Below are 26904 nucleotides of genomic sequence, written 5' to 3' on the forward strand. Positions count from 1 at the left end.
TGCATACAGGGTGTGCCACCACTGTGCATCCAGAGTGTCCCTCCACTGTGCATCCAGAGTGTCCTGCCACTGTGCAACCAGAGTGTCCACCACTGTGCATCCAGAATGTCCCTCCACTGTGCATCCAGAGTGTCCCTCCACTGTGCACCCAAGTGTTGCACGACTGTGCATCCAGAGTGTCCCATGACTGTGCATCCAGAGTGTCCTCCCACTGTGCAACCAGAGTGTCCCACCACTGTGCATTCAGAGTGTCCCGCCACGGTGCATACAGAGTGTCCCTCAACTGTGCATCCAGAGTGTCCTGCCACTGTGCATCCAGAGTGTCCCGCCACTGTCTCCCCGGTGTGTCCCCGCCCACTGTGTCTCGGGAGTATCCCGACCACTGTATTGGCAGTGTTTCCCAATAATGTGTCTCCGGAGAAACAGTGGGTGTTAAACCCCAGTGTGTCCCCGCTCACATTGCCTCCGGAGCATCCCGCCACTGTGTATACAGAGTGCTGCACCACTGTGCCTCTGGAGCATCCCCGCCCACAGTGACTCTGGAGCATCGCACCAATGTGCACTGAAAGTGTCCCACCACTGTGCATCCAGAGTGTCCCGCCACTGTGTACCCGGAGTGTCCCGCGACTGTGAATCCAGAGTGTCATTCCACGGTGCATCCAGAGTGTCCCACCACTGTGCCTCCAGAGTGTCCCGCCACTGTGCATCTGGAGTGTCACCTGTCTGCGCATACAGAGTGTCCCACCACTGTGCATCCAGAGTGTCCCGCCACTGTGCATCCAGAGGGTCCCGCCACTGTGCATCTAGAGTGCATGAGCACTGTGCATCCAGAGTGTACCACGACCGTGCATCCAGAATGTCCCTCCACTGTGTCTCCAGATTATCCCACGCACTGTGTCTCCAAAGTATCACGCCATTTTGTCTCCAGAATGTGACCGCCCATTGTGTCTCCAGTGTGTGCTTGCCCACTGTGTCTGGTGTGTCACCGCCCAGTCTGTCCCCGGAGTATCAGTGCCAACTGTGTCCCCAGGGTGTCCCGCCCACTGTGTCCCAAAATGTCTTGCCATTGTGTCTCCAGTGTGTATCCGCCCACTGTGCCTCTAGAGTGTCCCCGCACACTGTGCCACCAGAGTGTCCCCACCCTCTGTGCCTCTGGAGTGTACCGCCAACTGTGTCTCCAGAGTGTGCCCGTCCACTTTGTCTGCAGTTTGTGCCCACCCTCAGTGTCTCCTGAGTGTCCCCGCTCACTGTGTCCCGAGAGTATCAGCAACAAATGTGTCCCCGGAGTGTACCCGCCCACTATGTTTCTGGAGTATCCCCGCCCACTGTGCCTCCGGTGTGTCCCCACACCGTGCATTCAGTGTGCCCTGCCACTATGCATCCAGAGTGTCCCACGACTGTGCATCCAGAGTGTCTCACGACTGTGCATCCAGATTGTCCCGCGACTGAGCATCAAGAGTATCCCGTGACTGTGCATCGATGGTGTCCTTCGACTGTGCATCCAGAGTGTCCCACCACTGTTTATGAAGGATCTCCAGCCACTGTGCATCCAGAGTGTCCAGCCGCTGTGCATCCAGAGTGTCCAGCCACTGTGCATCCAGAGTGTCCCACCTCTGTGAATCTAGAGTGTTCCACAACTGTACCTCTGGAGTGTCCCCCACCCAATGTTTCTCTGGAATGTACCCAACAACTGTGCCTCCAGAAATTTCCCCGCCCAATGTGAACCCAGAGTTTCCCCGCCAACTGTGTCTCCAGAGTGTCCCCCCACTGTGTCCCGTGTGTGTGTCCTGCCACTGCCTGTCCACAGTGTCCCTGCCCACTGTGTCTCTGCAGCATCCCAACACCATGCATTCAGAGTGTCCCACCCCTGTGCATCCAGAGTGTCCCGCGACTGTGCAACCAGAGTGTCCCATGACTGTCCATCCAGATTGTCCCACAATGGTGGATCCAGGGTGTCCCTTGACTGTGCATCCAGAGTGTCCCTCCACTGTGCAACCAGAGTGTCCACCACTATGCATGCAGAATGTCCCTCCACTGTGCATCCAGAGTGTACCACCACTGTGCATCCAGAGTGTCCCTCCACTGTGCACCCAAGTGTTGCACGACTGTGCATCCAGAGTGTCCCATGACTGTGCATCCAGAGTGTCCTCCCACTGTTCAACCAGAGTGTGCTACCACTGTGCATCCAGAATGTCCCACCACTGTGCATCCAGAGTGTTCCGCCACTGTGCATCCAGAGTGTCTCTCAACTGTGCATCCAGAGTGTCCCTCCACTGTGCATGCAGAGTATCCCTTCACTGTGCATCCAGGGTGTGCCACCACTGTGCATCCAGAGTGTCCCTCCACTGTGCACCCAAGTGTTGCACGACTGTGCATCCAGAGTGTCCCATGACTGTGCATCCAGAGTGTCCTGCCACTGTGCATCCAGAATGTCCCTGCACTGTGCATCCAGAGTGTGCCACCACTGTGCATCCAGAGTGTCCCTCCACTGTGCACCCAAGTGTTGCACGACTGTGCATCCAGAGTGTCCCATGACTGTGCATCCAGAGTGTCCTCCCACTGTACAATCAGAGTCTCCCACCACTTTTCATCCAGAATGTCCCACCAACGTGCATCCAGAGTGTCCTGCCACTGTGCATCCAGAGTTTCCTGCCACTTTGTATCCAGATTGTCCCTCCACTGTGCATGCAGAGTATCCCTTCACTGTGCATCCAGGGTGTGCCACCACTGTGCATCCAGAGTGTCCCTCCACTGTGCACCCAAGTGTTGCACGACTGTGCATCCAGAGTGTCCCATGACTGTGCATCCAGAGTGTCCACCACTGTGCGTCCAGAATGTCCCTCCACTGTGCATCCAGAGTGTCCCACCACTGTGCATCCAGAGTGTCCCTCCACTGTGCACCCAAGTGTTTCACGACTGTGCATCCAGAGTGTCCCATGACTGTGCATCCAGAGTGTCCTCCCACTGTACAATCAGAGTCTCCCACCACTTTTCATCCAGAATGTCCCACCACTGTGCATCCGGAGTGTCCCACCACTGTGCAGACAGAGTGCCGCCCACTGTGCATCCAAAGTATCGACCCACTCTTTATCCAGAGTGTCCTACCACTGTTTATCCAGAGTGTCCCACCACTGTTCATTCAGAGTGTCCAGCCACTGTGCATCCAGACTTTCCAGGCACTGTGCATCCAGAGTGTTCCACTAAAGTGTATCCAGAGTCTCCCACCTCTTTGTAACTAGAGTGTTCCACAACTGTGCCTCTGGACTGTCTCCCACCCAATGCTTCTCTGGGTGTCCATGCCCACTGTGTCCCCAGAGAATCCCTGCACACTGTGTCCGCAGAGTGTCCCTGCCCACTGTGTCTCCGGAGTGTCCCAGCCCACTGTGTTTCTAAAATGTCCATGCTCACTGTGTCACCGGAGTGTACAGCCAATGTGTCTCCAGAGTCTCCTGCCACTGTATATCCAGAATGTTCCACCACTGGGTCTCTGGAGTGTCCCCCAACCACGTCTCTGGATTATCCCCGCACACTGTCCCTACAGAGTATCCGGCCATTTTGTTCCTGGGTTGTCCCACCACTCTGTGTCCAGAATGTTCCACCATTGTGCCTCCAGAGTGTCCCCAACCACCGTGTATCCATTGTTTCACCACCCACTGTGTCTCCGGATTGTCCTGCCACTCTGTGTCTGCAGTGTCCTGCCACTGTGTCTCCAGAGTGTCCAGCCACTGTGTCTCCACAGTGTCCCCCACTGTGTATCCACAATGTCTGGCCAACTGTGTCTCCAGAGTGTCCCATCACTGTATCTGCAGAGTGTCACACCACTGAGTCCCTGGAGTGTTCCTGCCCACTGTGTCTCTGGAGTATACTGCCACTGTATTGGCAGCATGTCCCAATAATGTGTCTCTGGAGAAATAGTGGGCGGGAAACCTTGGAGGCACAGAGGTGGAAAACTCTGGATGCACAGTGGCGGACGCTCCTGAGAAACAGTGGGTGGTAAACCCCGGTGTGTCCCGGCTCACTGTGTCTCCGGAGCATCCCGCCACTGTGTATCCAGAGTGTTACACCACTGTGCCTCTGGTGTGTCCTCACCCACAGTATCTGGAGCATCACACCAACTTGCATTCAGAGTGTCCCGCCCCCATGCATTCAAAGTGTCCGGCCACTGTGCATCCAGAGTGTCCCACCACTGTGCATCCAGAGTGTCCCGCCACTGTGCTTCAGAGTGTCCCGCTTTGTGCATCCAGAGTGTCCTGTGTCTGTGCATCCAGAGGGGCCTGAAACTGTGCATCCAGAGTGTCCATCCACTGTGCAACCAGATGGTCCTCCCACTTTTTATCCAGATTGTCCCACCACTGTTTATCCAGAGTGCCCAGCCACTGTGCATCCAGAGTTTCCAGCCACTGTGCATTAAATGTTTCCCACTACTGTGCATCCAGAGTGTTCCACCTCTGTGTACCTAGAGCGTTCCACAACTGTGCCTCCAGAGTGTCCCTCACCCACTGTTTCTCTGGAATGTCCACGCCCACTGTGTCCCCAGAGAATCCCCGCCCACTGTGTCCCCAGAGTGTCCCCACCCACTGTGTCTCCGGAAATTCTCTGCCCACTGTGATTTTGGATTGTCCCGCCCACTGTGTCTTCAGTGTGTGACTGCCCACTGTGTCTCTAGAGTGTGCCCGCCTTCTGTGTCTCCAGAGTATCCTGGCGCACTGTGTCTCCGGAGTGTCCCCACCCACTGTGTCTCCGGAGTGTCCTTGCCCACTGTTTCTCCGGACGGTGCCTGCCCACTGTGTCTCCAGAGTGTGCCCGCCCACTGTGTCTCCAGAGTTTCTCCACCCACCGTGTCTCTGGAGTGTCCCCGCCTACTGTGTCTCCCACGTGTCCCCACCCACTGTTTCTCCAGAGTATACCCGCCCACTGTGTTTCTGGAGGGTACATGCCCACTGTGTCTCCAGATTGTCCTGCCACTCTGAGTCTGCAGTGTCCTGCCACTGTGTCTCCAGAGTGTCCAGCACTGTGTCTCCAGTGTGTGCCCACCCACTGTGTCTCCAGATTGTGCCCGCCCACTGTGTCTCCAGAGTTTCCCCACCCACCGTGTCTCCAGAGCGTCCCTGTCCTCTGTGTCTCCAACATGTCCCCGCCCACTGTGTCTCCAGCTTGCACCCGCCACTGTTTCTCCAGAGTATCCTCACCCACTGTATTTCTAGAAGGTCCACGCCCACTGTGTCTCCGGATTGTCCTGCCACTCTGCGTCCGGAATGTCCTGCCACTGTGTCTCCAGAGTGTCGAGCCACTGTGTCTCCTGAAATGTCCCCGCCCACCGTATCTCCGGAAATGTCCCTGCCCACTGTGACTCTGGAGTGTCCCCGCTCACTGTGTCTCCAGAGTGTCCAGTCACTGTGTCTCTGGAGTGTCCAGCTACTATGGCTCCAGAGTCTCCTGCCACGGTACATCCAGAGTGTTCCACCACTGGGTCTCTGGAGTGTCCCCCAAATATGTCTCCACATTGTCCCTGCACACTGTGTCTACAGAGTATCCCACCATTGTGTTCCCAGGTTGTCCCACGACCCTGTGTCCAGAATGTTCCAACACTGTGCCTCCAGAGTGTCCGCAACCACTGTGTCTCCATTGTTTCGCAGCCCACTGTGTCTCCAGAGTGTCCCATCATTGTATTTGAAGTATGTCACATCAGTGTGTCTCCGGAGTGTCCGGCCAACTGTGTCTCCAGAGTGTCCCTTCACAGTATCTGCAGAGTCTCCCGCCACAGTGTCTCCACAGTGTCCTGTCACTGTGTCTCCACAGTGCCCCACCACAGAGTCTCCACAGTGTCCCCCCACTGTGTCTCCACAGTATCCCGCCACTGTGTATCCACAATGTCTGGCCAACTGTGTCTCCAGAGTGTCCCATCACTGTATCTGCAGAGTGTCCCACCACTGAGTCCCTGGAGTATCCCTGCCCACTGTGTCTCTGGAGTATGCCACCACTGTATTGGCAGCATGTCCCAATAATGTGTCTCCGGAGAAATATTGTGCGGGAAACCTCGGAGGCACAGAGGTGGAAAACTCTGGATGCTCAGTCGCAGACGCTCCTGAGAAACAGTGGGTGGTAAACCCCATTGTGTCCCAGCTCACTGTGTCTCCGGAGAATCCCGCCACTGTGTATCCAGAGTGTTACACCACTGTGCCTCCAGTGTGTCCTCACCCACAGTGTCTCTGGAGCATCCCACCAACTTGCATTCACAGTGTCCCGCCCCCATGCATTCAAAGTGTCCCGCTCTGTGCATCCAGAGTGTCCTGCATCTGTGCATCCAGAGGGGCCTGAAACTGTGCATCCAGAGTGTCCATCCACTGTGCAACCAGATGGTCCTCCCACTCTTTATCCAGAGTGTCCCACCACTGTTTATCCAGAGTGTCCCACAACTGTTTATCCAGAGTGCCCAGCCACTGTGCATCCAGAGTTTCCAGCCACTATGCATTCAATGTTTCCCACTACTGTGCATCCAGAGTGTCCCACCTCTGTGTACTTAGAGTGTTCCACAACTGTGCCTCCAGAGTGTCCCTCACCCACTATTTCACTGGAGTGTCCACGCCCACTGTGTCCCCAGAGAATCCCCGCCCACTGTGTCCCCAGAGTGTCCCCACCCACTGTGTCTCCGGAGTGTCTCCGCCCACTGTGATTTTGGATTGTCCCGCCCACTGTGTCTTCAGTGTGTGACTGCCCACTGTGTCTCTAGAGTGTGCCCGCCTTCTGTGTCTCCAGAGTATCCCATCCACTGTGTCTCCGGAGTGTCCTCGCCCACTGTGTCTCCGGAGTGTCCTCGCCCACTGTGTCTCCCACGTGTCCCCGCCCATCATTTCTCCAGAGTATCCCCGCCCACTGTGTTTCTGGAGGGTACATGCCCACTGTGTCTCCGGATTGTCCTGTCACTCTGCGTCTGCAGTGTCCTGCCACTGTGTTTCCAGAGTGTACAGCCACTGTGTCTCCAGTGTGTGCCCACACACTGTGTCTCCAGATTGTGCCCGCCCACTGTGTCTCCAGAGTTTCCCCACCCACCGTGTCTCCGGACCGTCCCCGCCCTCTTTGTCTCCAGTGTGTCCCTGCCCACTGTGTCTCCAGCGTGTACCGCCCACTGTTTCTCCAGAGTATTTCCGCCCACTGTGTTTCCAGAGGGTCTACACCCACTGTATCTCCGGATTGTCCTGCCACTCTGTGTCCGGAGTGTCCTGCCACTGTGTCGCCAGAGTGTCGAGCCACTGTGTCTCCGGAAATGTCCCCGCCCACCGTATCTCCGGAAATGTCCCTGCCCACTGTGACTCTGGAGTGTCCCCGCTCATTGTGTCTCCAGAGTGTCCAGTCCATGTGTCTCCGGAGTGTCCAGCTACTATGGCTCCAGAGTCTCCTGCCACGGTACATCCAGAGTGTTCCACCACTGGGTCTCTGGAGTGTCCCCCAACTATGTCTCCACATTGTCTCCACACACTGTGTCTACAGAGTATCCCACCATTGTGTTCCCGGGTTGTCCCATGACCCTGTGTCCAGAATGTTCCAACACTGTGCCTCCAGAGTGTTCCCAACCACCGTGTCTCCATTGTTTCGCAGCCCACTGTGTCTCCAGAGTGTCCCATCATTGTATTTGAAGTATGTCACATCAGCGTGTCTCTGGAGTGTCCGGCCAACTGTGTCTCCAGAGTGTCCCGTCACTGTATCTGCAGAGTTTCCCACCACAGTGTCTCCACAGTGTCCTGTCACTGTGTCTCCACAGTGCCCCACCACTGTGGCTCCACAGTGCCCCCCCACTGTGTCTCCACAGTGTCACGCCACTGTGTCTCCAGGGTGTCCAGCCACTGTGTCTCCGTAAATGTCCCCACCCACTGTATTTCTGGAAATGTCCCTGCCCACTGTGACTCCGGAGTGTCCCTGCTTACTGTGTCTCCAGAGAGTCCAGTCACTGTGTCTCCGGAGTGTCCAGCTAATATGTGTCCAGAGTCTCCTGCCACGGTACATCCAGAGTGTTCCACCACTGGGTCTCTGGAGTGTCCCCCAAATATGTCTCCACATTGTCCCCGCACACTGTGTCTACAGAGTATCCCACCATTTTGGTCCCGGGTTGTCCCACTACTCTGTGTCCAGAATGTTCCACCGCTGTGCCTCCAGAGTGTCCCCAACCACTGTGCCTCCATTGTTTCACAGCCCACTGTGTCTCCAGAGTGTCCCGTCATTGTATCTGAAGTGTGTCACACCAGCGTGTCTCGGAGTGTCCGGCCAACTGTGTCTCCAGAGTGTCCCATCACTGTATCTGCAAAGTGTCCCACCACTGAGTCCCTGGAGTGTCCCTGCCCACTGTGTCTCTGGAGTATTCCGCCACTGTATTGGCAGCATGTCCCAATAATGTGTCTCCGGAGAAACAGTGGGTGGGAAACCTTGGAGGCACAGAGGTGGAAAACTCTGGATGCACAGTGGCGGACGCTCCTGAGAAACAGTGGGTGGTAAACCCCGGTGTGTCCCGGCTCACTGTGTCTCCGGAGCATCCCGCCACTGTGTATCCAGAGTGTTACACCACTGTGCCTCTGGTGTGTCCTCACCCACAGTATCTGGAGCATCCCACCAACTTGCATTCAGAGTGTCCCGCCACCATGCATTCAAAGTGTCCGGCCACTGTGCATCCAGAGTGTCCCACCACTGTGCATCCAGAGTGTCCCACCACTGTGCATCCAGAGTGTCCCGCTCTGTGCATCCAGAGTGTCCCACCACTGTGCATCCAGAGTGTCCCGCTCTGTGCATCCAGAGTGTCCTGCGTCTGTGCATCCTGAAGGGCCTGAAACTGTGCATCCAGAGTGTCCATCCACTGTGCAACCAGATGGTCCCCCCACTCTTTATCCAGAGTGTCCCACCACCGTTTATCCAGAGTGTCCCGCAATTGTTTATCCAGAGGGCCCAGCCACTGTGCATCCAGAATTTCCAGCCACTGTGCATTCAATGTTTCCCACTACTGTGCATCCAGAGTGTCCCATCTCTGTGTACCTAGAGTGTTCCACAACTGTGCCTCCAGAATGTCCCTCACCCACTGTTTCTCTGGAGTGTCCACGCCCACTGTGTCCCCAGAGAATCCCCGCCCACTGTGTCCCCAGAGTGTCCCCACCCACTGTGTCTCCGGAGTGTCTCCGCCCACTGTGATTTTGGATTGTCCCGCCCACTGTGTCTTCAGTGTGTGACTGCCCACTTTGTCTCTAGAGTGTGCCCGCCTTCTGTGTCTCCAGAGTATCCCTGTGCAATGTGTCTCCGAAGTGTCCCCACCCACTGTGTCTCCAGAGTGTCCCACCAATGTGCCTCCAGAGTCTCCCGCCATTGTGTATCCAGAGTGTTCAATCAGTAGGACTCTGGAGTGTTGCACAACTGTGTCTCTGGATGGTCCCCGCACACTGTGTCTCGGGATTGTCCCAGCACTGTGTCCCAGGAGTTTCCCCACCGACTATGTCTCGGGAGTAACCGAAAACTGTATTCGCAGCATGTCCCAATAATGTGACTCCGGAGAAATTGTGGGCGGGAAACCCCGGAGGCACAGTGGTGGAACACTCTGAATGCACAGTGGCGGGACGCTGTGGAGACACAGTGAGCGGAGTCTCTCTGGAGAAAAAGTGGGTGGTGAAACCCGGAGTGCACCTGACCATTATGTCTCTGGAGCAGCCCTCCACCGTGCATTTAAAGTGTTCCCACACCGTGTATTCAATGTGCCCTGCCACTGTGCATCCAGAGTGTCCCACGACTGTGCATCCAGACTGTCCTGCGACTGAGCATCCAGAGTATCCCATGACTGTGCATCGATGGTGTCCTGTGACTGTGCATCCAAAGTGTCCCACCACTGTTTATGAAGGATCTCCAGCCACTGTGCATCCAGAGTGTCCAGCCACTGTGCATCTAGAGTGTCCCACAACTGTGCCTCTGGAGTGTCGCCCACCCACTGTCTCTCTGGAATGTCCCCAACAACTGTTTCTACTGAAATTTCCCCGCCCAATGTGATCTCAGAGTTTCCCCGCCAACTGTGTCTCCAGAGTGTCCCCCCACTGTGTCCTGTGTGTGTATCCTGCCACTGCCTCTCCACAGTGTCCCCGCCCACTGTGTCTCTGGAGCATCCCACCACCATGCATTCAGAGTATCCCGTGACTGTCCATCCAGATTATCCCATGATGGTGGATCCAGGGTGTCCCGCGACTGTACATCCAGAGTGTCCCGCCACTGACCAGCCAGAGTGTCCCTCCACTGTGCATCCAGAGTGTCCTGCCACTGTGCATCCAGAGTGTCCCATGACTGTGCATGCAGGGTGTCCCTCCACTGTGCATCCAGTGTGTGCCACCACTGTGCTTCCAGAGTGTCCCTCCACTATGCACCCAAGTGTTGCATGACTGTGCATCCTGAGTGTCCCTTGACTGTGCATCCAGAGTGTCCTGCCACTGTGCAACTAGAGTGTCCGCCACTGTGCATCCAGAATGTCCCTCCACTGTGCATGCAGAGTGTCCCTCCACTGTGCACCCAGAGTGTGCCACCACTGTGGATCCAGAGTGTCACTTCACTGTGCACCCAAGTGTTGCACGAATGTGCATCCAGAGTGTCCCATGATGTGCATCCAGAGTGTCCTCCTACTGTGCAACCAGAGTGTCCCACCACTGGGCAACCGGAATGTCCCACCACTGTGCATCCAGAGTGTCCCGCCACTGTGCATCCAGAGTGTCCCTCAACTGTGCAACCAGAGTGTCCCGCCACTGTGAATCCAAAGTGTCCCACCACTGTGCATCCAGAGTGTCACACCACTGTGCATACTGAGTGCCCCCCACTGTGCATCCAAATTGTCCCCCCACTCTTTATCCAGAGTGTCCTACCACTGTTTATCCAGAGTGTCCCGCCACTGATTATTCAGAGTGTCCAGCCACTGTGCATCCAGAGTTACCAGGCCCTGTGCATCCAGAGTGTTCCACTACTATGCATCCAGAGTCTCCCACCTCTGTGTAACTAGAGTGTTCCACAACTGTGCCTCCGGACTGTCCCCCACCCAATGCATCTCTGGAGTGACCACGCCCACTGTGTCCCCGGAGAATCCATGCACACTGGATTCTGCAGAGTGTCCTTGTCCACTGTATCTCTGGAGAGTCCCCGCCCACTGTACCTTTGGAGTGTCCAGCCCACTGTGTCTTCAGTATGTGCCTGCCAACTGTATCTCCAGATTGTGTTCACCCACTGTGTCTGCAGTGTTTCCCTGCCCACTGTGTCTATGGAGTGTTCCCACCCACTGTGTGTCCGGAGTGTCCTCTCCCACTGTGTCTCTGGAATGTCCCCACCAACTGTGTCTCCAGCATGTCCCCGCCGTCTGTTTCTCCTGAGTATCCCCGCCCACTGTGTTTCTACAGTGTCCACACACACACTGTCTCCGGAGTGTCCAGCCACTGTGTCTCCAGAGTCTCCTGCCACTGTATATCCAGAGTGTTCCACCACTGGGTCTCTGGAGTGTCCACCAACTAAGTCTCTGGATTGTCCCCGCACACTGTCCCTACAGAGTATCCCACCATTGTGTTCCTGGGTTGTCCCACCACTCTGTGTCCAGAATGTTCCACCAGTGTGCCTCCAGAGTGTCCCCAACCACTATGTATCCATTGTTTCACTTCCCACTGTATCTCCAGAGTATCCTGTCACTGTATCTGAAATGTGTCACACCAGTGCGTCTCCGGAGTGTCCGGCCAACTGTTTGTCTCCAGAGAGTCCATCACTGTATCTGCAGAGTTTCCCGCTACTGTGTCTCCACAGTGCACCACCACTGTATCTGCAGAGTGTCCCGCCACTGTGTCCCTGGAGTGTCCCCGCCCACTATCTCGGGAGAGTCCCACCACTGTATTGACAGCATGTCCCAATAAGATGTCTCTGGAGTAACAGTGGGCGGGAAACCTCAGAGGCACAGTGGTGGAAAACTCTAGATGCACAGTGGCGGGGCGCTCCGGAGAAAAAGTGGGTGGTAAACCCCAGTGTGTCTCCACTCACTGTGTCTCTGGAGTGTCCCCGCCCACTGTGCCTTTGGAGTGTCCCACCCACTTTGTCTTCAGTGTGTGCCTGCCCACTGTCTCTCCAAAGTGTGCCCGCCCACTGTGTCTCCAGAGTTTCGCCGCCCACTGTGACTCCGGAGGATCCCCACCCACTGTGTCTCCGGAGTGCCCTCGCCCACTGTGTCTCCAGGATGTCACCGCCCACTGTTTCTCCAGAGTATCCCCACCCACTGTGTCTCCAGAGTATCCTGCCACTCTGAGCACGGAGTGTCCTGGCACTGTGTCTCCAGAGTGTCCAGTCACTCTGTCTCCGGAAATGTCCCTGCCCACGCTTTCTCCAGAAATGTCTCCACCCATTGTGACTCCGGAGTGTCCCTGCTCACTGAGTCTCTACATTGTGCCTGCCCACTGTGTCTCCAGAGTGTGCCCGCCCACTGTGTCTCCAGAGTTTCTCCACCCACCGTGTCATTGGGGTGTCCCCGCCCACTGTGTCTCCCACTTGTCCCCGCCCACTGTTTCTCCAGAGTATCCCCGCCCACTGTGTTTCTGAAGGGTACATGCGCACTGTGTCTCCGGATTGTCCTGCCACTCTGCATCTGCAGTGTCCTGCCACTGTGTCTCCAGTGTGTGCCCACCCACTGTGTCTCCAGAGTGTGCCCACCCACTGTGTTTCCAGCATGTACCCGCCCACTATTTCTCCTGAGTATCCCCGCCCACTGTGTTTTTGAGGGTCCAAGCCCACTGTGTCTCCAGATTATCCTGCCCCTCTGTGTCCGGAGTGTCCTGCCACTGTGTCTCCGTAAATGTCCCCACCCACTGTATTTCTGGAAATGTCCCTGCCCACTGTGACTCCGGAGTGTCCCCGCTTACTGTGTCTCCAGAGAGTCCAGTCACTGTGTCTCCGGAATGTCCAGCTAATAGGTGTCCAGAGTCTCCTGCCACGGTATATCCAGAGTGTTCCACCACTGGGTCTCTGCAGTGCCCCCCAACTATGTCTCCGCATTGTCCCCGCACACTGTGTCTACAGAGTATCCCACCATTTTGGTCCCGGGTTGTCCCACTACTCTGTGTCCAGAATGTTCCACTGCTGTGCCTCCAGAGTGTCCCCAACCACTGTGCCTCCATTGTTTCACAGCCCACTGTGTCTCCAGAGTGTCCCGTCATTGTATCTGAAGTGTGTCACACCAGCGTGTCTCGGAGTGTCCGGCCAACTGTCTCCAGAGTGTCCCTTCACTGTATCTGCAGTGCCCCGCCACTGTGTCTCCACAATGTCCCCCCACTGTGTATCCACAATGTCTGGCCAACTGTGTCTCCAGAGTGTCCCATCACTGTATCTGCAGAGTGTCCTGCCACTGAGTCCCTGGAGTGTCCCTGCCCACTGTGTCTCTGGAGTATCCCGCCACTGTATTGGCAGCATGTCCCAATAATGTGTCTCTGGAGAAACAGTGGGCGGGAAACCTCGGAGGCACAGTGGTGGAAAACTCTGGATGCAGAGTGGCGGGATGCTCTGGAGAAACAGTGGGTGGTAAACCCCAGTGTGCCCCATCTTCGGAGCATCCCGCCACTGTGTATCTAGAGTGTTACACCACTGTGCCTCTGGTGTGTCCTCACCCAGAGTGTCTCTGGAGCATCCCACCAACTTGCATTCAGAGTGTCCCCCCCCCATGCATTCAGAGTGTCCTGCCACTGTGCATCCAGAGTGTCCCGCCACTGTGCATCCAGAGTGTCCCACCACTGTGCATCCAGAGTGCCCTGCCACTGTGCATCCAGAGTGTCCCGCCACTGTGCATCCAGAGTGTCCCTCCACTGTGCTCCCAGAGTGTCCTGCGACTGTGCATCCAGTCTGTCATGTGACTGTTCATCCAGAGTTGCCCACGACTGAGCATCCAGGGTGTCACACGACTATGCATCCAGAGTGTCCCGCCACTGTGCATCCAGAGTGACCCTCTACTGTGCATCTGGAGTGTCCCACCACTGTGCATCCAGAGTGTCCCACCACTATGCATCCAGAGTGTCCCACCACTGTGCACCCAGTGTGTCCCACCATTGTGCATCCAGAGTGTCCCACCACTGTGCATCCAGAGTGTACACCCATTGTGCAACCAGATGGTCCCCCCACTCTTCATCCAGAGTGTCCCACCACTGTTTATCCAGAGTGTCCCGCAACTGTTTATTCAGAGTGCCCAACCACTGTGCATCCAGAGTTTCCAGCCACTGTGCATTCAGTGTTTCCCACTACTGTGCATCCAGAGTGTCCCACCACTGTTTATGAAGGATCTCCAGCCACTGTGCATCCAGAGTGTCCAGCCACTGTGCATCCAGAGTGTCCCACCTCTGTGAATCTAGAGTGTTCCACAACTGTGCCTCTGGAGTGTCCCCCACCCACTGTTTCTCTGGAATGTCCCCAACAACTGTTTCTCCGGAAATTTCCCTACCCAATGTTAAACCAGAGTTTCCCCACCAATTGTGTCTCCAGAGTGTCCCCACCGCTGTGTCCTGTGTGTGCGTCCCGCCACTGCCTCTCCACAGTGTCCTCGCCCACTGTGTCTCTGGAGCATCCCACCACCATGCATTTAAAGTGTCCCGCAACTGCGCAATCAGAGTGTCCCGCGACTGTGCATCCAGAGTGTCCCACCACTGACCATCCAGAGTGTCCTTCCACTGTGCATCCAGCATGTCCCTCCACTGTGCATCCAGAGTGTCCTGCCACTGTGCATCCAGAGTGTCTATCCACTGTGCATGCAGGGCGACCCTCCACTGTGCATCCAGTGTGTACCACCACTGTGCTTCCAGAGTGTGCCTCCACTGTGCACCCAAGTGTTGCATGACTGTGCAACCTGAGTGTCCCTTGACTGTGCATTCAGAGTGTCCCTCCACTGTGCACCCAGAGTGTCCCGCCACTGTGCATCCAGAATGTCCCTCCACTGTGCACCCAGAGTGTGCCACCACTGTGCATCCAGCGTGTCCCTCCACTGTGCACCCAAGTGTCGCACGACTGTGCATCCAGAGTGTCCCATGATTGTGCATCCAGAGTGTCCTCCCACTGTACAACCAGAATGTCCCACCACTGTGCATCCAGAGTCACCCGCCACTGTGCATCCAGAGTGTCCCTCAACTGTGCATCCAGAGTGTCCCGCCACTGTGCATCCAAATGTCCCTCCACTGTGCATCCAGAGTGTGCCACCTCTGTGCATCCAGAGTGTCCCTCCACTGTGCACCCAAGTGTTGCACCCATGTGCATCCAAAGTGTCCCATGACTGTGCATCCAGAGTTTCCTCCCACTGTGCAACCAGAGTGTCCCACCACTGTGCATCCAGAATGTCCCGCCACTGTGCATCCAGAGTGTCCTGCAACTATGCATACAGAGTGTTCCTCAACTGTGCATCCAGAGTGTCCCACCACTGTGCATCCAGAGTGTCCTGCCACTTTGCATCCAGAGTGTCCCACCACGGTGCATCCAAATGTCCCAGCACTGGGCATCCAGAGTGTCACATCACTGTGCATACTGATGCCCCCCACTGTGCATCCAAAGTGTCCCCCCACTCTTTATCCAGAGTGTCCTACCACTGTTTATCCAGAGTGTCCCGCCAATGTTTATTCAGAGTGTCCAGCCACTGTGCATCCAGACTTTCCAGGCACTGTGCATCGAGAGTGTTCCACTACTGTGCATCTGGAATGTCCCACCTCTGTGTACCTAGAGTTTTCCACAATTGTGCCTCTGGAGTGTCCCCCACCCAATGCTTCTCTGGAGTGTCCACGCCCACTGTGTCCCCGGAGAATCCCCGCACACTGTGTCCACAGAGTGTCCCTGCTCACTGTGTCTGCGGAGTGTGCCTGCCCACTGTGCCTTTGGAGTGTCCCGCCCACCGTGTCTCCAGAGTGTGCCCACTACTGTGTCTCCAGTGTTTCCATGCCCACTGTGTCTCCGGAGTGTCCCCACCCACTGTGTCTCTGGAGTGTTCTCTCCCACTGTGTCGCCTGCATGTCCGCGTCCACTCTTTCTGCAGAGTATCCCCGCCCACTTTGTTTCTGGAGTGTCCACACACATGTGTCTCTGGAGTGTCCAGCCACTGTGTTTCCAGAGTCTCCTCCCACTGTATATCCAGAGTGTTCCACCACTGGGTCTCTGGAGTGTCCCCCAACTAAGTCTCTGGATTGTCCCCGCACACTGTGTCTACAGAGTGTCCCGCCATTGTGTTCCTGGGTTGTCCTGCCACTCTGTGTCCAGGATGTTCCACCACTGTGCCTCCAGAGTGTCCCCAACCACCGTGTATCCATTGTTTCACCGCCCACTGTGTCTCCAGAGTGTCCCGTCACTCTATCCGAAGTGTGTCACACCAGTGCGTCTCTGGAGTGTGCAGCCGACTGTGTCTCCAGAGTGTCCCATCACTGTATCTGCAGAGTTTCCCGCTAATGTGTCTCCACAGTGTCCCACCACTGTGTCTCCACAAGGTCTGGCCATCTGTGTCTCCAGAGTGTCCCGTCACTGTATCTGCAGAGTGTCCTGCCACTGTGACCCTGGAGTGTCCCCGCCCACTGTGTCTCGGGAGAATCCCACCACTGTATTGACAACATGTCCCAATAATGTGTCTCCGGAGAAACAGTGGGCGGGAAAACTCAGAGGCACAGTGGTGGAAGTCTCTGGTTACACCGTGGCGGGACGCTCCGGAGAAAAAGTGGGTGGTAAATCCTAGTGTGTCCCCGTTCACTGTGTCTGCGGAGTGACCCTGCCCACTGTGCCCTTGGAGTGTCCTGCCCACTGTGTCTTCAGTGTGTGCCTGCCCACTGTTTCTCCAGAGTGTGCCCGCCCACTGTGACTCTGGAGGTTCCTCACCCACAGTGTCTCTGGAGTGTCCTCGCCCAGTGTGACTCTGGAGTGTCCCCGCCCACTGTGTCTCCAGAGTGTGCCAGCCCACTGTGTCTCCAGAGTTTCTCCTCCCACCGTGTCTCCGGATTGTCCCCGCCTACTGTGTCTCCCGCATGTCCCCGCCCACTGTTTCTACAGAGTATCCCTGCCCACTGTGTTTCTAGAGGGTCCATGCCCACTGTGTCTCCAGATTGTCCTGCCACTCTGCATCCAGAGTGTCCCGCCTCTTTGCATCCAGAGTGTCCCGCCACTGTGCATCCAGAGTGTCCCACCACTGTGCATCCATAGTGTCCTGCCACTGTGCATCCATAGGGTCCTGACACTGTGCATCCAGAGTGTCCCTCCACTGTGCATCCAGAGTGTCCTGACACTGTGCATCCAGAGTGTCCCGCCATTCTGCATCCAGAGTGTCATGCCACGGTGCATCCAGAGTGTACCGCTCTGTGCATCCAGAGTGTCCTGCCACTGTGCATCCAGAGGGTCCTGACACTGTGCATCCAAAGTGTCCCTTCACTGTGCCTCCGGAATGTCCCCAACCACCGTGTATCCATTGTTTCACCGCCCACTGTGTCTCCAGAGTGTCCTGTCACTGTATCTGAAGTGTGTCACACCAGTGCGTCTCCGGAGTGTGCAGCCAACTGTGTCTCCAGAGTATCCCCTCACTGTATCTGCAGAGTTTCCCACTAATGTGTCTCCACAGTGTCCCAACACTGTGTCTCCACAAGGTCTGGTCAACTGTGTCTCCAGAGTGTCCCATCACTGTATCTGCAGCGTGTTCTGCCACTGTGACCCTGGACTGTCCCCGCCCACTGTGTCTCGGGAGTATCCCACCACTGTATTGACAGCATGTCCCAATAATGTGTCTCCGGAGAAACAGTGGGCGGGAAACCTCAGAGGCACAGTGGTGGAAAACTCTGGATGCACCGTGGCGGGACGGTCTGGAGAAAAAGTGGGTGGTAAATCCTAGTGTGTCCCCGCTCACTGTGTCTGCGGAGTGTCCCCGCCCACTGTTGCTTTGGAGTGTCCTGCCCACTGTGTCTTCAGTGTGTGCCTGCCCACTGTTTCTCCAGAGTGTACCCACCCACTGTGTCTCCAGAGTTCCCCCGCCCACTGTGACTCCGGAGGTTCCTCACCCAATGTGTCTCCGGAGTGTCCTCACCCAGTGTGACTCTGGAGTGTCCCCGCCCACTGTGTCTCCACATTGTGCCCGCCCACGGTGTCTCCAGAGTTTCTCCACCCACCGTGTCTCCGGAGTGTCCCCGCCTACTGTGTCTCCCGCGTGTCCCTGCCCACTGTTTCTCCAGAGTATCCCTGCCCACTGTGTTTCTAGAGGGTCCACGCCCACTGTGTCTCCAGATTGTCCTGCCACTCTGCATCTGGAGTGTCCTGCCACTGTGTCTCCAGATTGTCCAGCCGCTGTGTCTCCAGTGTGTGCCCTTCCACTGTGTCTCAAGAGTGTGCCCGCTCACTGTGTCTCCAGTTTCCCCACCCACCATGTCTCTGGTGTGTCCCCGCCCACTGTTTCTCCAGAGTATCCCCAACCACTGTGTTTCTAGAGGGTCCACACCCACTGTGTCTCCGGATTGTCCTGCCACTCTGCGTCCAGATTGTTCTGCCACTGTGTCTCCAGAGTGTCGAGCCACTGTGTCTCCAGAAATGTCCCCGCCCACTGTATCTCCAGAAATGTCCCCGCCAACTGTGACTCCGGATTGCCTATGCTCACTGTGTCTACAGATTGTCCAGTCACTGTGTCTCCGGAGTGTTTAGCTACTGTGTCTCCAGAGTCTCCTGCCACGGTACATCCAGAGTGTTCCACCACTGGGTCTCTGGAGTGTCCCCCAACTATGTCTCCGGATTGTCCCTGCACACTGTATCTACAGAGTATCCCGCCATTGTGTTCCCGGGTTGTCCCACCACTCTGTGTCCAGAATGTTCCACCACTGTGCCTCCAGAGTGTCCCCAACCATTGTGTCTTTATTGTTTCGCTGCCCACTGTGTCTCCAGAGTGTCCCGTCACTGTATCTGAAGTGTGTCACACCAATGTTTCTCTGGAGTGTCCGGCAAACTGTGTCTCCAGAGTGTCCCATCACTGTATCTGCAGAGTGTCCCATCACTGTGACCCTTGAGTGTCCCCGCCCACTGTGCCTCAGGAGTATCCCACCACTGTATTGACAGCATGTCCCAATAATGTGTCTCCGGAGTAACAGTGGGCGGGAAACCTCAGAGGCACAGTGGTGGAAAACACTGGACCCACAGTGGCGGGACGCTCTGGAGAAAAAGTGGGTGGTAAATCGCAGAGTGTCCCCGCCCACTGTGCCTTTGGAGTGTCCCGCCCACTGTGTCTTCAGTGTGTGCCTGCCCCTGTCTCTCCAGAGTGTGCCCGCCCACTGTGTCTCCAGAGTTTCCCCACCCACTGTGACTCTGGAGGGTCCCCACCCACAGTGACTCTGGAGGTTCCCCACCCACTGTGGCTCCAGAGTTTCTCCACCCACCGTGTCTCTGGAGTGTCCCCGCCCACTGTGTCTCCTGCATGTCCCCGCCCACTGTTTCTGCAGAGTATCCCCGCCCACTGTATTTCTTTAGGGTACATGCCCACTGTGTCTCCGGATTGTCCTGCCACTCTGCATCTGGAATGTCCTGCCACTGTTTCTCCAGAGTGTCCAGCCACTATGTCTCCAGTGCATGCCTGCCCACTGTGTCTCCAGAGTGTACCCGCCCAATGTGTCTCCAGAGTTTCCCCACCCACCGTGTCTCTGGTGTGTCCCCGCACACTGTTTCTCCAGAGTGTCCCCTCCCACTGTGTTTTTAGAGGGTCCACGTCCACTGTGTCTCCGGATTGTCCTGCCACTCTGCATCTGGAGTGTCCTGCCACTGTGTCTCCAGAGTGTTGAGCCACTGTGTGTCCGGAAATGTCCCCACCCATTGTATCTCTGGAAATGTCCCCTCCCACTGTGACTCCGGACTGTCCCCGCTCACTGTGTCTCCAGATTGTCCAGTCACTGTGTCTCCAGAGTGTTTAGCTACTGTGTCTCCACAGTCTCCTGCCACAGTACATCCAGTGTGTTCCACCACTGGGTCTCTGGAGTGCCCCCAGCTATGTCTCCAGATTGTCCCCACACACTGTGTCTACAGAGTATCCCGCCATTGTGTTACCAGGTTGTCTCACCACTCTGTGTCCAGAATGTTCCACCACTGTGCCTCCAGAGTGTCCCCAACCACTGTGACTCTGGAGGTTCCCCACCCACTGTGACTCCGGAGTGTCCCCGCCCACTGTGTCTCCAGAGTTTCTCCACCCACCGTGTCTCTGGAGTGTCCCCGCCCATTGTGTCTCCTGCGAGTCCCCGCCCACTGTTTCTCCAGAGTATCCCCGCCCACTGTATTTCTAGAAGGTACATGCCCACTGTGTCTCCTGATTGTCCTGCCACTCTGCATCCGGAGTGTCCTGCCACTGTTTCTCCGGAGTGTGCCGTCCACTGTGTCTCCGGTGTGTGCCGTCCACTGTGTCTCCAGAGTGTGCCCGCCCACTGTGTCTCCAGAGTTTCCCCACCCACCGTGTCTCGGGTGTGTCCCTGCCCACCGTGTCTCCAGCATGTCCCCGCCCACTGTTTCTCCAGAGTATCCCCACCCACTGTGTTTCTAGAGGGTCCACGCCCACTGTGTCTCCGGATTGTCCTGCCACTCTGCATCCAGAATGTTCCACCACTGTGCCTCCAGAGTGTCCCCAACCACTGTGTCTCCATTGTTTCACCGCCCACCATGTCTCCAGAGTGTCCCGTCTCTGTATCTGAAGTGTGTCACACCAGTGTTTTCTCTGGAGTGTGCGGCCAACTGTGTCTCCAGAGTGTCCCATCATTGTATCTGCAGAGTTTCCCACCACTGTGTCACTACAGTGTCCCATCACTGTGTCGCCATAGTGCCCCGCCACTGTGTCTCCACAGTGCCCCACCACTGTGTCTCCACAGTGTCCCACCACTGTGTCTCCACAATGTCTGGCCAATTTTGTCTCCAGAGTGTCCCATCACTGTATCTGCAGAGTGTCCCGCCACTGAGTCCCTGGAGTGTCCCTGTCCATGTTATCTCTGGAGTATCCCACCACTGTATTGGCAGCTTGTCCCAATAATGTGTCTTTGGTGAAACAATAGGTGGGAAACCTCAGAGGCACAGTGGTGGAAAACTCTGGATGCACAGTGGCAGGACGGTCCGGAGAAACAGTGGGTGATAAACCCCAGTGTGCCCCATCTCACTGTGTCTCCGAAGCATCCTGCCACAGTGTATCCAGAGTGTTACACCACTGTGCCTCCGGGGTGTCCTCACCCACAGTGTCTCTGGAGCATTCCACCAACTTGCATTCAGAGTGTCCCGCCTTTTTGCATCCAGATTGACCCGCCACTGTGCATCCAGAGTGTCCCACCACTGTGCATCCAGAGTGTCATGCCACGGTGCACCCAGAGTGTACCGCTCTGTGCATCCAGAGTGTCCTGCCACTGTGCATGCAGAGGGTACTGACACTGCATCCAGAGTGTCCCTCCACTGTGCTCCCAGAGTGTCCCACGACTGTGCATCCAGAGTGTCCTGCCACTGTGCATCCAGAGTGTCCCACCTTTTTGCATCCAGAGTGAGCTGCCACTGTGCATCCAGAGTGTCCCACCACTGTGCATCCAGAGTGTCAGCCACGGTGCATCCAGAGTGTACCGCTCTGTGCATCCAGAGTGTCCTGCCACCGTGCATCCAGAGGGTCCAGACACTGCATCCAGAGTGTCCCTCCACTGTGCTCCCAGAGTGTCCCGCGACTGTGCATCCAGAGTGTCCCGCCACTGTGCATCCAGAGTGTCCAGCCACTGTGCATCCAGAGTGTCCACCCACTGTGCAACCAGAGGGTCCCCCCAATCTTTATCCAGAGTGTCCCGCCACTCTTTATCCAGAGTGTCCAGCCAATATGCATCCAGTTTCCAGCCACTGTGCATCCACTGTGTCCCATACTGTGCATCCAGAGTGTCTCACCTCTGTTTACCTAGAGTGTTCCACAACTGTGCCTCCGGAGTGTCCCCCACCCACTGCTTCTCTGGTGTGTCCACGCCCACTGTGTCCCCAGAGAATCCCCGCCCACTGTGTCCCCAGATTGTCCCCGCCCACTGTGTCTCTGGAGTGTCCCAGCCCACTGTGATTTTGTATTGTCCCGCCCACTGTGTCTTCAGTGTGTGCCTGCCCACTGTGTCTCTAGAGTGTGCCTGCCATCTGTGTCTCCAGAGTATCCCTGCGCACTGTGTCTCCGGAGTGTCCCTACCCACTGTGTCTCCGGAGTGTCCTCGCCCACTGTGTCTCCGGAGTGTCCCCGCCCATTGTGTCTCCAGCATGTCCCTGCCCGCTGTTTCTCCAGAGTATCCCCGACCACTGTGTTTCTAGGGTGTCCATGCCCACTGTGTCTACAGAGTTTCCTGCCACTCTGCATCTGGAGTGTCCTGCCACTGTGTTTCCAGTGTGTCCTGCCACTGTGTCTCTGGAAATGACCCCACCCACTGTGACTCCGGAGTGTCCCCACTCAATGTGTCTCCAGTGTGTGCCTGCCCAATGTGTCTCCAGAATTTCCCTGCAAACTGTGTCTCCAGTGTTTCTCCACCCACTGTGTCTCCGGAGTGTCCTCACCCACTGTTTCTCCGGAGTGTCCCCGCCCACTGTGTTTCTAGAGTGTCCACACCCACTGTTTCTCTGGAGTGTCTTGCCACTCTTCTTCCAGAGTGTCCTGAAATGTCACGGCCCACTGTGTCTCTGGAAATGTCCCCGCCAAATGTGACTCCGGAGTATCCCCGCGCACTGTGTCTCCAGAGTGTCCAGTCACTTTGTCTCCGGAGGGTCCAGCCACTGTGTCTCCAGAGTCTCCTGCCAATGTATATCCAGAGTGTTCCACCACTGGCTCTCTGGAGTGTCCCCCAACTATGTCTCCATATTGTCCCCGCACAATGACTATACAGAGTGTCCCGCCGTTGTGTTCCCGGGTTTTCCCACCACTCTGTGTCCAGAATGTTCCACCACTGTGCCTCCAGAGTGTCCCCAACCACTGTGTCTCCTTTGTTACGCCGCCCACTGTGTCTCCAGAGTGTCCTACCAATGTGTCTCCAGAGTCTCCCGCCATTGTGCATCCAGACTGTTCAATCACTGGGTGTCTGGGGTGTCGCCAACTGTGTCTCCGGATGGTCCCCGCACATTGTGTCTCGGGAGTGTCCCAGCACTGTGTCCCAGGAGTGTCCCCGCCCACTGTGACTCCGGATTATCCCCACTTACTGTGTCCCCAGAGTGTTCAGTCACTGTGTCTCCAGAGTGTCCAGCCACTGTGTCTCCAGAGTCTCCTGCCACTGTATATCCAGAGTGTTCCACCACTGGGTCTCTGAGGTGTCCCCCAACTATGTCTCCGGATTGTCCCCGCACACTGACTCTACAGAGTGCCCCGCCATTGTGTTCCCGGGTTGTCCCACCATTCTGTGTCCAGAATGTTCCACCACTGTGCCTCCAGAGTGTCTCCATTGTTACGTTGCCAACTGTTTCTCCAGAGTGTCCCACTAATGTGTCTCCAGAGTCTCCCGCCATTGTGTATCCAGAGTGTTCAATCACTGGGACTCTGGAGTGTCCCACAACTGTGTCTCTGGATGGTCCCCGCACACTGTGTCTCGGGAGTGTCCCAGCACTGTGTCTCTGGAGTGACCTGAAACTGTATTCGCAGTGTGTTCCATTAATGTGACTCTGGAGAAACAGTGGGCAGGAAACCCCGGAGGCACAGTGGTGGAACACTCTGGATGCACAGTGGCGGGACACTGCGGAGACACAGTGAGTGGAGACTCTCTGGAGAAAGAGTGGGCGGTGAACCCTGGAGTGTCCCTGCTCACTATATATCCGGAGCATCCCGTGTATGTGTATCCAGAGTCTTCCACCACTGTGCCTCCGGAGTGCCCCGTCCATTGTGTCTCTGGTGCATTCCTCCACCGTGCATTCAGAGTGTCCCCACACCATGCATTCAGTGTGCTCTGTCACTGTGCATCCAGAGTATCCCACAACAGTGCATCCAGAGTGTCTCGTGACTGTGCATCCGGAGTGTCCCACCACTGTTTATGAAGGATCTCCAGCCACTGTGCATCCAGAGTCTCCAGCCACTGTGCATCCAGAGTGTCCAGCCACTGTGTATCCAGTGTATCCCACCTCTGTCGATCTAGAGTGTTCCACAGCTGTGCCTCCGGAGTGTCCCCCCACCCACTTTTTCTCTGGAATGTCCCCATCAACTGTGTCTCCGGAAATTTCCCCACCCAATGTGAACCCAGAGTTTCCCCGACAACTGTGTCTCCAGAGTGTCCCCCCACTGTGTCCATGTGTGTGTCCCTCCACTGCCTCTCCAATGTATCCCCGCCCACTGTGTCTCTGGAGCATCACACCACCATGCATTCAGAGTGTCCCGCCACTGTGCATCCAGAGTGTCCCACGTCTGTGCATCCAGAGTGTCCCGTGACTGTCCATCCAGATTGTCCCGTGACGGTGGATCCATAGTGTCCCACCACTGACCATCCAGAGTGTCCTTCCACTGTGCATCCAGAGTGTCCCTCCACTGTGCATCCAGAGTGTCCTGCCACTGTGCATCCAGAGTATCCCTCCACTGTACATCCAGAGTGTCCTGCCACTGTGCATCCAGAGTGTCCCTCCACTGTGCATCCAAAGTGTCCCATGACTGTGCATCCAGAGTGTCCTGCCACTGTGCATCCAGAGTGTCCCGCCACTGTGCATCCAAAGTGTCCCTCTTCTGTGTATGCAGAGTGTCCCTCCAATGTGCATCCAAAGTGTCCCATGACTGTGCATTCAGAGTGTCCCACCACTGTGCATCCAGAGTGTCCTGCCACTTTGCATCCAGAGTGTCCCAGCACTGTGCATCCAGAGTGTCCCAACACTCTTTATCCAGAGTGTCCTTCCACTATTTACCCAGACTGTCCCACCACTGTTTATTCAGAGTGTCCAGCCTCTGTGCATCCAGAGTTTCCTGGCACTGTGCATCCAAAGTGTCCCACCTCTGTGTACCTAGAGTGTTCCACAACTGTGCCTCTGGAGTGTCCCCACCCAATGCTTCTCTAAAGTGTCCACGTCCACTGTGTCCCCGGAGAATCCCCGCCCACTCTGTCTTCAGTGTGTGCCTGTCAACTGTGTCTCCAGAGTGTGCCCACCCACTGTGTCTCCAGTGTTTCCCTGCCCACTGTGTCTCCGGAGTGTCCCCACCCACTGTGTCTCCAGAGTGTCCACGCCCACTGTTTCTCCAGAGTGTCCCTGCCCACTGTGTTTCTAGAGTGTCCACGCACACTGTGTCTCCGGAGTGTCGAGCCCATGTGTCTTCAGAGTCTCCTGCCACTGTATATCCAGAGTGTTCCACCACTGGGTCTCTGAAGTGTCCACAAATTAAGTCTCCGTATTGTCCCCGCACACTTTCTCTACAGAGTGTCCCGCCATTTTGTTCCTGGGTTGTCCCACCACTCTGTGTCCAGAATGTTCCACCACTGTGCCTCCAGAGTGTCCCCAACCACTGTGTCTCCATTGTTTCACGGCCCACTGTGTCTCTGGAGTGTCCCGTCACTGTATCTGAAGTGTGTCCCACCAGTGAGTCTCCGGAGTGTCCGGCCAACTGTGTCTCCACAGTGTCCCACCACTGTGTCTCCACAATGTCTGGCCAACTGTGACTCCAGAGTATCCCATCACTGTATCTGCAGAGTGTCCCACCACTGTGTCCCTGGAGTGTCCCTGCCCACTGTGTCTCCGGAGTATCCCACCACTGTATTGACAGCATGTCCCAATAACATGTCTCTGGAGAAACAGTGGGCAGGAAACCTCAGAGGCACAGTGGTGGACAATTCTGGATGCAATTTGGTGGGATGCTCCAGAGAAAAAGTGGGTGGTAATCCCCAGTGTGTCCCCGCTCACTGTGTCTGCGGAGTGACCCGCCCACTGTGCCTTTGGAGTGTCCCGCCCACTGTGTCTTCATTGTGTGCCTGCCCACTGTCTCTCCAGATTGTGCCCGCCCACTGTGTCTCCAGAGTTTCCCCACCCACTGTGACTCCAGAGGTTCCCGACCCACTGTGTCTCTGGAGTGTCCCCGGCCACTGTGTCTCCAGCATGTCCCCGCCCACTGTTTCTCCAAAATATTCCTGCCTATTGTGTTTCTAGAGTTTCCACACCCACTGTGTCTCTGGAGTGACCTGCCACTGTGTCTCCGGAAATGTCCCCGCCCACTGTTTCTCCGGAAATGTCCCTGCCCACTGTGACTCTGGAGTGTCCCTGCTCACTGTATCTCCAGTGTGTGCCCACTCACTGTGTCTCTGGAGTGTGCCCGCCCACTGTGTCTCCAGAATTTCTCCACCCACCGTGTCTCCGGAGTGTCCCCGTCCACTGTTTCTCCAGAATATCCCCGCCCACTGTGTTTCTGGAGGGTACATGCCCACGGTGTCTCCTGATTGTCCTGCCACTCTGCATCTGGAGTGTCCTGCCACTGTGTCTCCAGTGTGTGCCCGCCCACTTTGTCTCCAGAGTGTGCCTGCCCACTGTGTCTCCAGAGTTTCCCCACCCACCGTGTGCCTGGAGTGTCCCCGCTCACTGTGCCTTGGGAGTATCCCGCCACTGTACTGACAGCATGTCCCAATAATGTGTCTCTGGAGAAACAGTGGGCGAGAGACCTCAGAGGCACAGTGGTGGCAAACTCTGGATGCACAGTGGCGGGACACTCTGGAGAAACAGTTTGTTGTAAACCCCAGTGTGACCTCACCCACTGTGCCTTTGGAGTGTCCTGCCCACTGTGTCTTCAGTGTGTGCCTGCTCACTGTGTCTCCAGAGTGTCCCCTCCCACTGTGTCTCCAGCGTGTCCCCGCCTACTGTTTCTCCAGAGTATCCCCGCCCACTTTGTCTCCGGAGTGTCCCCACCCACTCTGTCTCCGGTGTGTCCCCACCCACTGTGTCGCCAGCGTGTCCCCGCCCACTGTTTCTCCAGAGTATCCCCGC

This window comes from Carcharodon carcharias, chromosome 15, assembly GCF_017639515.1.
Source record: "Carcharodon carcharias isolate sCarCar2 chromosome 15, sCarCar2.pri, whole genome shotgun sequence".
NCBI lineage: Eukaryota > Metazoa > Chordata > Chondrichthyes > Lamniformes > Lamnidae > Carcharodon > Carcharodon carcharias.